At 37.4% G+C, this 8916-nt stretch overlaps 1 pseudogene; it reads left to right on the plus strand.

The window, feature by feature from the left end:
- Window positions 1-503: 503 nt before the first annotated feature.
- On the plus strand, window positions 504-5111 carry LOC146379334 (uncharacterized; annotated as a pseudogene).
- Window positions 5112-8916: the final 3805 nt, after the last annotated feature.

Consider the following 8916-nt stretch of genomic DNA (forward strand, 5'->3'; position numbering starts at 1 on the left):
TTTTCTCTCTAGCGTAAATGATGACGGAGTTGCAGTCATTTAAAGAGCGCTTGTAAAATGGGCCTGGCGGGCCCATGGTCAATAATTGGTTATTTTCAGGTATGCATAAGCAGATGCAACTTTTGTTCCTGAGAAAAAACAAAAGAAATGCAAATAAATGTGTAAATGTACACAGACCAACTCATTTATCAACAATGCCAAAATGTTTTGTAAACCAAGACGTCAACAATCTTGACGTCTTGGTTTACAAATAGTTTGGCTACAAAATGGAGGTTCTGCATTGCTTATTCTTTTAACATTTTGACAGTCAGTGAAGGTAATTAGAAATAAATGATTACTTTCTTGATCTTTTGTTGTATATTTGTTTTTTATCTATTGAGTATAGTTGCACTGACTTTGATGCTGTTAAATAAATCATATTGAATGTTCTTTTGATATCAACAGTGTATTGTTAGTAATTGGAAATGAATGATTAATTTGTTCACCTTTTTCCTGTAGATATGATGGCACGCAAAGCTGGCGTCATAGCTGCTGGACTTAAGGTGCTGATTTCCTCCTATAATAACAAATTATAGGATATTAATAATGAATAAATCATTTATATACCTTAACGACATTATCTTAATTTCTGAACTAGTTGTGCATAAATTTCACAGACCGGAAAAGAGGCACCGCGACAAGGCGTAGGGAGTGTGGTGCCGTCCGTAGTCCTTGAAATGAACAAAGGTGCATCTTGTGAAGAGAGTCTGCGTATTCCTAATGGTTGTGGAGAGTCCTCAAATCGTGGTAGGAAGAGTGAAATATTAAGCAGTTTATTTTCCATATAGTTTTAGTTTTCTGGAAAAAACAAGCTTTGTAGAAAACTCAGTTATTCTGAGACCTGCATTAGATATAGATGCACCAAAATCATGTGTTTTCATGATTTAGGTGCGGTCAAAGTAATCATGTTGAATGTTCTTTTGATTTTAACAGACACAGTACACTGGGTACACTGGTTGTGTTAGTAATTGGAAATTATTGATTCATTGGTTCACCTTTCTCCTGCAGGTACAATGGCCCCCAAAACTGGCATCCAAGCCACTGGACTTAAGGTGCTGATTACCTTACTGGTGAGTGATAAATGAACTGAAAGAAATTAATAATTTAAAAACTGCTTTTTGCATTTATTTGAATATTATTTTTCTAATGTTAACATTTTTGATGATCTGAAACATGTTAGTGTCAATTAAACAAAACAAAGAACATGATACAATCTAGTAAGAGTGGTCAGTTGCCTGGATCCAGCCACTCTTACTAGATTGTATCATGTCATCTCTACAAGAACAAATTAAGTTGCTGAATTTCATGCAGATGCTACATGATTTAATTATGTTCACCATAGAAACATGGAATTCTTTAGTTCAAGTTACAAGTTTGGATCTTGTGCATGTAGCAACCACCCAATTTCATTTTTTTGAGTGTAGGAATAACTTAAATATAATTCTTTTTTTCTTGTTTATTTTTTGTTCCCAGGAGCTTTGGGATTGGTGCAGTCGACGTGCTATAATGCCTACCAGCAGCTGCAACTCTACTGAAGAGTGCTGTGTCACATATGCCAAGTGTGTCTCATGTGGCACATGTGACACAGAGACATTGGGCAGTTTTTTGGGCCATAATCGTAAATTGTTTATATATAATATATGGCCATATGAAATACATACCAATACATTCTTGCTTCTCAGTAAATCTGTTTGTCTAGTGAGAATAGGTGGGAACCCACTTGGAAGTGGTTTTCTCCTGTATGATAATTTTGTCCTTACAAACGCTCATGTTATTAAATCTGCTTATAATTTTAAGACTGATCAGCTTACTAATAACATCACTGTTACTTTTTCATATGAAATTCAAGAATCTATGTGTGATTGTGTAGCTGTAGAAGACGTTGTTTGCTATGGTTTTGATAATAAGCGTGACTGGGCTTTGTTAAAGGTCAATGACAGTTTGCCACTGCCCAATGGTCTTTTACCACACGTTAAGTCAGTTTCTGACACTGAATGTTCTAACATCTTCATTATTGGACATCCTAATGTGGAAGTAAAACAAGTAGATGTTTGTTCAGTTGTTTGTCCTGAGAACCGCAGACAGGCTGTGGAGGAGAATTGGAGGAAAAATCCAGGTTCCAATGATGATTACGTTAATCGCGTGGTAAAAGAAATTCCAGAACTCAATGACATACTGGCATACAAATCTAAATTTCGTCAGGGCTCTTCTGGTTCTCCTGTGTTTAACGAGGAAGGTAATCTTGTTGCAATGCATTCAAGAGGGTACCTTTACCATGATGCTAAGGGTCAGCCTCAGAGCCTCATGGATTTCGGTTATCTTTTGTCTAGCATCATCAAGGACATTGAATTGCAGATGGTGTAGAACAGCGGTCCCCAACCTTTTTTTGCGCCACAGACTGGTTTAATCTCAGACAATATTTTCACAGACTCACCTTTAAGGTGTCACAGATAAATACAACAAAATAGAATAATACAACCAAGACAAAAACTGTGGTATTTTGTAAATATAATAATAAATACGAATTCACTGTGTAATTGTGTAACTTTATTAGCAGCGTCCTCCTGAAAATGCTTTGACAACATTGAGAGTAACGTCGTCCTCTCTGCCTCTTAATGCTTTCTAGGCGCTATGGTAACATGTAAATGTTTCTTTCAAATTGAGACACACAACTACGAAGACCCAGGGAAAGTGAGTTAACAATAAAATCCCTGAAAACCATAAATTTCACACCCAAGCCTCAACTCTCATGGCCCAGCACCAAACGACTCACGGACCGATACTGGTCCCTGGCCCGGAGTTTGGGGACCGCTGGTGTAGAAGTTTTCCGTGTTGTAGTGATGTGTCGGTTGCAAACGAAACGGCTCTTAGAGCCGACTCTTTGAAGTGAACGACGCGAGCCGGCTCCTTATTGGGAGCCATGGGGGTTTTTTTTTTTTCTTTCTCTCACCCTCTCTCCCGCACGTTTTTTCCGCTTCACTCTGCACGCGAGCCTTGTGCTTTGTGCTAGGGAGAGGGGGGAGGGGCGGTAGTTACACTCGCAGTAGCACAGGAACAGAGCCGGAGGGAAAGAGAGAGAAAGAGAGCCAGGGACAACAACTTCACATTAGGTATAGTAATCATCCACAACTATTTTCAGTTGCGGATGATAAAGGATTCAGAAAGTTTATTCATGCAGGCCTATGTGACAGAGAATGTGCATCTTCTTTTTGTATTCATATTTTAATTTATATTTAATTGTGTTGTGGTTTGCAGTGTTTTGTGTTGTTTCACTTTAAATTTGTTTAAAAGGAAAAAGCTGAGATTGAAATATAAATGTAAAGTTGAAATGTAAATTGTTGTTTTTTGTATTATATTATTTATTTATTACATTTTATGTGGAATAAATAAAAGTAAATTTATGGTGGCCCCTAGAGACAAAGCACCTACAAACTCCAAAACACATACAAACTCCAAAACACGTACAAAACCCCGAAGCACGTACAATCTCCAAAACACATACAAAACACAACGGAGGTGCTCCAGGATGCTGGGCGCAGTGTTGAGCTTTTGTTACCTAGTGGCTACACAAGCCAGGAAGTACCAACGACCGGATTTGGTGTGTGGTAGTAACAGGTAAATGAACATTTTTTTTAAATTATTTGAATATATATATATGAGTGCTTGTGTATAAATACACAAACAATACACATATGCTTTCAATTGTGTAATTTTAGTGATCTAGGTAGCTCTGTTTTGGAAGTTCAGTTAATGCTAGAAATGTGCTTTGGAGTTTTTACATGCTTTGTCTCAAGGGGCTACCGCATATATTTATATATAAACATATATAAATAAAATCATTTATTTTTTACATTAGTAATTCCTTTCGTGCATAATTTTATATAGTTGTTAATAATAAATTAATTAAAGCAGCAAAACAACCTGAAGAGCCGGTTGGGAGCTGAAAGAGCCGGCTCTTTTTAGTGAGCCGAGCTGAAAGAGCCGGATCTCTAAAAAGAGCCGGAAATCCCATCACTACCGTGTTGACTTCTTGACTCATGTAATTTGTGAATCAAAAATACATTTATCATTGAAACCAAACTGCGTTCTGAGCTTTATTGAACAAAGCCTTTCCTAAGAGATCACCACAGCATGAACAGTCTTCATACCAACAACGATACAGAAAATCATGTGTGTGCATAGTGCTATTTATTTTGCAGTTGTAGCAAATTTTCTCACAGTCATGGAGACAACTATTTGATAACCAAGGCTCAAAGTTGAATCGTGACCCCAGCTTATTGACGATTTGGGGCCTTTTCTGTACTAGCAAAAATAAAGAGATATGAAAACAATGAAGAAACTCATGAAACTCAGTAACTCTGTTTGTCAAGTGAGAATAAATGGGAAACCATAAGGACGTGGTTGTAATGACTGGGCTTTGTCAAAGCTCAATGCTGATCAGACATTGCCTGATGGTCTCTTAACACACAGTGGATTCGTTTGCCACAGTGGTGGAATTTGCATTATCGAATATCCGGATGACAGTCTGTTTGACTGTTTCACAGGCAACCATGGTCAAGTTGTGGAGAGGCGCAGGAGAGGTAATCAAGACTGTGTTCATCTTATTACTAACTGTTTAACAACGCAAACACTTTCTAACTTATAAGTCTTGTTTACATTGTGGCAACTCCAGCTTTCCTGTCTTTAAAGAGTATGGCAATGCTGTTGCAATGCATACAGGAGGCTATTTATACAATGAAACTAGGGGTCGAAACCAGAGTGTTATAGAGTTTGGGCATCCTTTTTCTGATATAATTGAACGCATCATTATTCAGAGGTTTGAGAGAGAAAAGTTTGGTCTCTTGAAGGAATACCTTGCCTGCAAATGCACTCGACAGCAAGACTTTTTGGTTGGTGTGAAGAAGATTGTTGAGGGCAGAAATCTCACAAAGTTTAAAAATATAGTAAAAAATTCAGTGGCTGTAGACGACGAGAGTTTAAAGACTTTCTTTGAATTCTTCCCTGGGAAAGAGAAGATTGAGCCCATGGATATTAACCGAGTTCACAGAAGGTTAACTGCAGAAAGAAGATAAAGTGAGAACAGTTTGACCAGTTGTGATTTTTTATAAGGTCAGGACACTTGTTCAAAAAAAGCTGTTATCGCCTTATACACACATTTTTCCTAAACAACTGCTGCATCATGTACTATAAATAATTGTAATAATAATAATAAATGTATCCTGATTCTGTCCTGTTAAAGTGCAACGTCCAGTTAAATTTGAAGAAACCAAGAGAATCTGCTCAGCTATTAAAGGGCTCAAATTGTATAGATGTGATAAATATCATGCTGAGGTTTCTCCTTTTTTTGTGATGTTTACAAAGTAAATGTTAAAACCCTCAAACAACCCTCAAATTTCAACAGGTTTAATTTTTTTACCTGTTCTACTTTTGTGTTTCAATTTAAATGCATTATTTCACATTTAAAATTAATTTAGGATGAGTATGTATGGAGTGTTGATCAAAGGTTTCAAAATATGATACCTTGTCAATATTTTCAATATGATCATTTTATACTGAAAATATAGATTTTGAATGAATCTGGGTCACTTTCAGCATTTCTCAGATTTATTTTCAGTAAATATCTGACCTACAGACAATGAACAGAATACTGACCCGATCAAAAGATGCAGATTTACTGTAGGCTTTGATTGTTTTATTTTTTAACTAGGGTTGTAGGGTTGGCCTCCCAGACCCTGCATGTGTTGAACAAGAATTGATGGGTATTCACTGATACTGATGTTAAAATAAAAATGAAAAAGGTCCTGTGGAACTGCAAGATAATTGACTCCTATTGACTCCTCACTCCTATTTCACCAACTCACTGAGGAGAATAAGGAGTTTTGTTGCTGAGAGGTTCCTCGTAGGCATTCAAACTCCCACAAGTCATTAACCCACAAGTATCAGTTGCTCATCAGGTCACACTGAAAGTAGTCATGTGTTTCATATTTCAATGATACTGATGGCTGATAATTTACACTGAAAACAACTTGGGGATTCAATTTGTATTTAGTCCCAACTTTCTGAATAAATAAAGGGTTGATACTGAAACAACTTTTTTTTTTTCATCCAGTACTTTCACAGCCAGACCGTTTCAGTATTCATCATTCAGTCTCTCTGTTTTCATACTTAGTATCACATCCAAGCAATAACAGTATAAAATGGTGTGTCCTTATTTGAATTTTTTTATGTTTTCATTTACAGAACATACAGCACATTGTGTACCGTGTTTTGTTTTGTTTTTGTTTTTTCATTTTGTCATACCATATTTGATCTATCTCAACCGTCCTTCTCACAGATGTTTTGAAAAAAGACGATTGGGTGAGGTTTCTTGACAAACTTGTTTCAGCTCACACTAGAATACTCCTCCTCTGTTATTGAGGAAGCCGCAGTCGACTCTGCGAGGGTAATGAAAAATACCTGTTGAAATCATCTCTCACAGACAAATTACAGCAGCTCTCAAGAACACCATTTCTTCCTTCAAGAGATCAACATGATTCATCATGTTGGCCTGTTGTAGATATATTCTGGGTTAACTCTTAGCCATCACTGGCTTTTTAGGGATAATCATCATCTGTGTTCTCCCAATGTGGATTATCAGAGTTTTCATTGATGCCAACAACACCATTTCTCATGTGCTGTGGGAGGACTGCATGTTACAGAGAACTGGACACATGGAATGCAACACCTACAATTCTCTGCTGACCTTACCTCATGATCTGCAGGCTGCCAGAGTGTTCATCATCATTGCCATCACGTTGAGTTGTTTGGGATTCTGCTTGGTGTGGTTGGGAGCAAGCGCACAAATTTTGTGCACATGAAAGGAAAAAGAGCAAAGTGAATTTTGTTTCTGGAATTCTCTTCAGCATTGCAGCAGTTTTAGTGCTCATGCCACTAAGGTTGACAACCTACGCCATCTTCAGTCATTTCTATCGTCCTTTCCAAGCAAACTCTCAAACCTGATATCTTTCCTGGATGCATTTTGAGGAAACAAGAAACCCAAGTCAATCTAAGTGCATGTATGTCAATTTATGTTATAGCTTATATTTCATTTTTACAAAGGAATCATATTATTTTTTCTGGTAGATTATTACAAATTAGCCTATCTACATAAACTATAGACTCAGATGCTAAATAACAATGTTTTTTAGCGATTTTAACACACACCATTTGCAGTTAATTTGGGAATTTAATTAATTTTAAGAACTTTGAGAACTTTGAGTACAGAGTTGGGTAGTTGAAAGAGTCCTTTACTTTTAGTCATGATTGTCATTTTCATATATAAAAATTCTTTATTTAACAGAGTCTCATCTGGTTACATTTACAAGCATGACCAATTGCTGGGACATCATTTGAAGCTGTTAGATGTGCCGTCACTTTGTTTTGGTTTCCTACCTTCACCAGGTACTTAATAAGTATAACAGCAACACAGCAATTGAAAAAAGGGGCCCTACACCCAAGTTCAGAATACCCAGGATAACTTTACATTTAAATATAACTGAGGCCATTATGGTTCTCACTCATATTTCAAGGTAGCATAGCCTGGGGACCCATACTGGATGTGTACTGTTGGGATTTATGTTTATCTGTAAGGCTCCGTATCAGTCCAAGGAAGGCTGATATGGATAACAAAAAGATCTTCTGGTCAAAATAACCACAATGTGTTAAATGATGGTTAAAGGGAAGAGGCAGAATCATTTAACACAAAGCCAGAGTGTTGAAGAACCTGAGACTGGACCAGTGGCTGCAGAGTCCATACCTATGTTTCCACTTCTACATCCCTTCTTATTTATGAACTCAACTCAAGTAATGATAAAGAATGCGGAAACTACATTAAAGCGCCTCCAGGAGCTTTTTTATAGTTAAACAAAGGGAAACTGACCCATTGAGACAACTGTTGGAAGAAGAAGCAGCCCAAAGACTGGAGATGTGTCAAAAACAGGATCAACATTGCAAAGAAATGGAAAAATTAACAGAAGAAATGCTGAAACATCAGGTGGCAGAGAAGAACACGGAGGCCGCCAACACAAAGGCAAGGCCTGGACAAATATTGCTAACACCCGTGAATTTGAAGATAGAGATACAATAGCAGCAACAACAGCCATGCCCACCAGCTCCAGCAACGTGGGGAATGCCTCCAAACCAGGGCATTGTGCATCATCAGCAAATATTATGGTGAGGAATCGGAACGAGAAGAAGCTCAAGGGGCCCACCAGCCTCCAACAAGTGGACACCTGCTACAAAGAGGACACTGGAAGAGGAACTACAAAGTGGACAAAGAGACATACTGTTCTGTATGCGACAGCCTAAAGCACAACCACAGCGGGAGGAAGCAGTTCCCTGTAAGGAAGGAGATCCCTTCAAAACCACCAAACAAGCCCAAATCAAGTTGCAGCTCTTGCCCCTCCTGATTATTCTGAATTATTTTAGTTGAATGTTTCTGAAAAAGGTGGTGTTGTAAATGCTGTCCTTTTTCAGAAACTGCTACACACTAAAAGACAGAGGCAAGACAAAAGCAAAAAGTAAGGCAGTTAATGCAAATTCAGTACCACTCCATCAACAGAGAAGAAAGATGCATGTTGAATTTTTAAAAACTGTTTAATGAAGATGAATGCTTCTGAGAGAGACAACGACACATTTCGAACACTTCTAACTCTTTAACATTCTTCTCTTTCCTTGTTATTGCAGCTTTAATTCAATCAATCAATCAATCAATCAATCAATCAATCAATCAATCAAGCCTTTTATTTGTCACATTCAGATTTTTGTCTCTTCACCTTAAAACCGATCTTTTTAGTAATATTATTACTGTGTTTCTATGTAAGGAGAATTTGCCTTTGA

The sequence above is a fragment of the Perissodus microlepis genome, chromosome 10 (assembly GCF_051167445.1).
Source record: "Perissodus microlepis isolate ML-2025 ecotype Zambia chromosome 10, ASM5116744v1, whole genome shotgun sequence".
NCBI lineage: Eukaryota > Metazoa > Chordata > Actinopteri > Cichliformes > Cichlidae > Perissodus > Perissodus microlepis.